Source organism: Pteropus alecto, unplaced genomic scaffold, assembly GCF_000325575.1.
Source record: "Pteropus alecto unplaced genomic scaffold, ASM32557v1 scaffold3, whole genome shotgun sequence".
Lineage (NCBI taxonomy): Eukaryota > Metazoa > Chordata > Mammalia > Chiroptera > Pteropodidae > Pteropus > Pteropus alecto.
The window spans coordinates 22,265,333-22,269,500 of record NW_006442484.1 but is presented as its reverse complement, the minus strand read 5'-3'; the positions used below and the strand labels follow the sequence as shown (position 1 = coordinate 22,269,500).

General features: G+C 33.9%; 1 pseudogene; it reads right to left on the bottom strand.

Moving 5' to 3' along the window:
* Positions 1-1,830: 1,830 nt before the first annotated feature.
* LOC112470794 lies at positions 1,831-1,949 on the bottom strand (annotated as a pseudogene).
* Between the last annotated feature and the right edge of the window lie 2,219 nt (positions 1,950-4,168).

The following is a 4,168-nucleotide window of genomic DNA, read 5'->3' as shown; positions in this document are numbered from 1 at the left end:
TCCACATGAAAGAATGCAATTATTTGAAGAGAACTTAAAAACTGATATAGTTATAAGCAGAGCTACTGATCAATTATACTAGCCATAAAACACATATAACCTCTAAAAAAGTGATCTTAAGTCATTGCCAATCCCTCTTCTCAGACTTTAAATTGTTCCCAGCCATAAAAGCCAAGTAGTTAACAGTTGGCCCTGGTCATTTTCTAGATCGAATTTTTTTTAGTGCTTTTCCTTTTCTTTACTGGATTGGTTGCTTTTTACATACACAGATAATGCCACTGGAATTAAGCTATCTAGTATAGCTGATGTGGTCCTTCAGTCCCTTTGAATATTTGTTTATGTATAGTTTTAAAAGAATTTGTCGTTCTCTCTCTCTGTCTTTGAATACATGTGTTGGCATATCGTGGACTAAATAGGAAACAGGTCTCTTCAACCAATGGGCTGGACAGACATCATGTTCATATTTTTATTTCTAATACACAGTGTAATTCAGAGACAGTAGCCCTTAACAATATTTGTTGATTGAGTTAATAAGATTACAAAGTCAGGACACCATGTCTCCTGAGCGTCACCAACCAACAGACTTTAACAGTCTCTCTGTGCTTTTCTGTGCTCTAATTTATCTGAGTAACATGTTCCCTCAGAACACATATACTTCCCTAATGAAACCGCCCTTCAATTCATGGCCCAGAATTAATGTTTGTGTCAGTAGGACCATTTTCTCTGGAATTTCTGGCCATTTTAATTACAGTGATTACTAGCTAATCAATCACAATACTATGTGTGCTACTTTCAGATTCTCAAGGACCCTAGTATTATGCTTGTCCAACATGGTAGCCATTAGCCACGTAGAGCTATTGAACACTTGACATCTGGCTAGTTTGAAATGAAATAGATATGCTGTATGTGGAAATATACACTGAATATTGAAGTGTGTATGAATAAAAAAAGATGTAAGTTACATCATCAGTAATTTTTATTATTATATTTTCAAATTAAAATAGGTCCATTTGATGAAATATATTATGAAATTAGTTGCACCTGTTTCCTTTTACTCTTTGGAACTTCACTAGGAAACTTAAAATTACATGTGAGACTTGAATTTGTGGCTCATATATGTCTATTAGAGAGCATTTCTCTAAAGTCTGAATGATTCTTCTGGCAGCTCCTACATTTTGACTGTGCCCCCTATATAGCTGGGTGACCTTATATGTTACCCAATTTCTCTAATCCTCAGTTATTTCATATGCCCAATGATACTATTTTTCTAGGCTTGCTGTATGAATGACATGCTGTGATGCCTTCAAATTCTCAATTAAGAATCAGGTTTCTCAATGATCTTTTCATACCACCACCCTCTCACCTACCATCCCCAATCGCAGTCATGACTTGGAAACAAGGATAACACAGCCTTTTATCTCCATGAGAAAAGAGATAATATGTCCTCAGTGGAAATGCATTTGAAAAAATTTAATCCTCAACTCTTCCTGCCCACTTTTGCATAAGGACCATTTACAAACTCCTTCAAAGATTAAAATTTGACATATGCCAGTTTACTCAAATTTCTAGTTAATAAATACCTAGTGATCACGTGATCCAGTAAAAGGTGATCGAACAAATCGTGTTGAGCAAATGTAAATTAAACTGAAATCAATCAGTTAACCAATTAAGCACAGCATCTTCAGGCAATGGACTTTAAAAGAAATTAACAAAAATACATAAATATTAAATTAAATTGTTAAATTCAAATTCTAAAAATCTTTCACTATTGCATAGTGTTTTATGTTAAACTTGTATCAGTAAAGATGTCATCACTTTTTTTTTTTTTTACACCTACAGCACCTGGTCTTCCTAGGTGGTCTCCCATCCAAGTACTAACCAGGCCCAACTCTGCTTAGCTTCCTAGATCAGACAGCATCGGGCTTGTTCAGGGTGACATGGCCATAGCAGGATGTCATTACTCTGAAGCAACAGACAAGACTAATTTTAGGATTAAATACAGAAATACAGTTAAGCACCCGACAAAAATAATTTAAATTTATTTATGATCTTATTCATGTGATGAATAAGAACTTCACCAGAAATTTGCTCATCTGTAGTACTCAAAGTAAAATTTCATACTTTTGATAAGTGTTGTCACTTATAATGTTTGATATTAAAATCCTGGATGGAAATATGTAAAATACTGTATTTTTATAGAATTTTTCATATCAACAAGAAAATTAAATTATCATAAGCATATATGCACACTAAAGATTTATGTAAAAAGCACCTGAAAAATAGAATCCATATGTCCATAATCTTTAAAATATCCCTTAGTAGTAAAATTTTGTCATCAGTTGCCATGTTACATGGTGGTAAGTGGGGGATAGTGGGGCACAGTAGAGAGACGGGTGCTAAAAAAATTAGTTATCTTGGAGCTTTACTCATATTCTTAATAAGTATTTTTAAACCAAGATATTTGTGCATGAGAAAATAAAATGATAGGCGAATACCTACCTCCTTCCCGCCTTTTCTCAAAAAACAGGTATCTATTTTAGGTTGTAGGACCCCAGCACTCTCATTTCAGTACTCGGTACACAATGTGTTCATATGCTGGAGAGATGGATTAATTGCTTGGCATAGCTTTATAATGAAATAATTCGAAGACTATTTAGCAAACTCAGTTATTTCTATATTTATCAAAGATGGTCTCCATGTGTTATTCAGTTGCAGGCAATTATTACAGGAACAATAATTCATGCAACAAAACTGTCTGCTTAATTCAGAAAGGCAGCTATTTGGACTTTGTTAAAAAGACACCTATGAACTTTTTTAGGACTTGCAGTTTGATAACTATTTAATGGAAATGTGGTTTGCATATGGCTAAAAAGCAAAGAACAATCCCCACATAAGACTCTAATGCAAAAGTAAATACCTAAAACATAAATTTAGCTTAAAATACCAACAGTGCTACCCCAGAGTATTGAGCAAAAGAAGAAATAGATGACAAGGATCTGTCTTTTCGTTTTCTATAAGTATAGGTAAAGTAACCTGATCTGCATACTCAACTTTTGAAATGCCAATTTATTCTCTAAAATGTATGTGATAAAATTGTGAGAGCCAAAAAATATTTCTCTAGTACATGAAAGATCAAGACACGTCCCTTTAAATATCATATGCTCTAGGGCATGTATATTACCATTATCACAGGCTTATTAATGTGCAAAAAGAAATAATTAAAATAGCATTCTAAACCCACAAGTCTCAGAAGTTTGGTGTAAGGAAAGGACCCATCGAAAGTTTTCTCTATCTTAAAGAGGGTGATTAATAGTATTGAAAGAACACGAGGCACCTCTGTATTGCCTGATATCAATCATGAAATCCCCCAATACTCCAAAGACTTTTCTAGTAGTACTTTCAAACCATCAGAAACTACCAAATAATGGGACTTTCCTGAAAAAGCCTGTCTTTATGTCATTTCCAACTCCGTTTCTATACCAAATAGACCTGAATGCTTATCAGATCTAATCCAAACTGCCAAGAGCTCTGATTTCTGCCCATCTGTCACTAGGTTGTTAGTTCAAGACAATATTAAGACAAAGAACAAGAGACAAAATCAGTTGGTTTTTCAACTTTCTACCCCTTTTCTTTATTGTCTATAAAAGTTATATGCTTCCAAACTGACCTGAAGTTGAATTTCAAGTTTCAAGTTTCAAATCAACCCACTTCCCAGAGGAATTAGTTATTACCAGAAAGAAAAAAAAAAAAAGTTTGAACTGCCTTAGGTTACTCACTCACTTCTCTCTTTTTTTTCTCTCTTCTATATTGTCTACTCCCCTCTCTTCCTTTTTTCTCTTTCCCAGTGACTTTGGTGTGAAAGAGATGCCAAAAACAAGAAAACTTTCAGGAATATAAGATCTCTACTGATTTAGGCTATTTTACTGAAGGAAGAGACAGAATTTATATAACATCAAAACAAAGTTTCATACGAAGTGTGTCATTTGCAATTGCAGAATTAAAGGACTTCTTTATTATAATGTTCTTTTATCTCACCTTATGTCATTAAAATATAGGACACTGGCAGTAAAACTAAAAGTAAATATGCACATATCTTTATCCATGTAGGGAAGCAATAAATCTCCCTCACTGATAGCAGCTGTACTATAGCTATCATCTGAATAGTGCA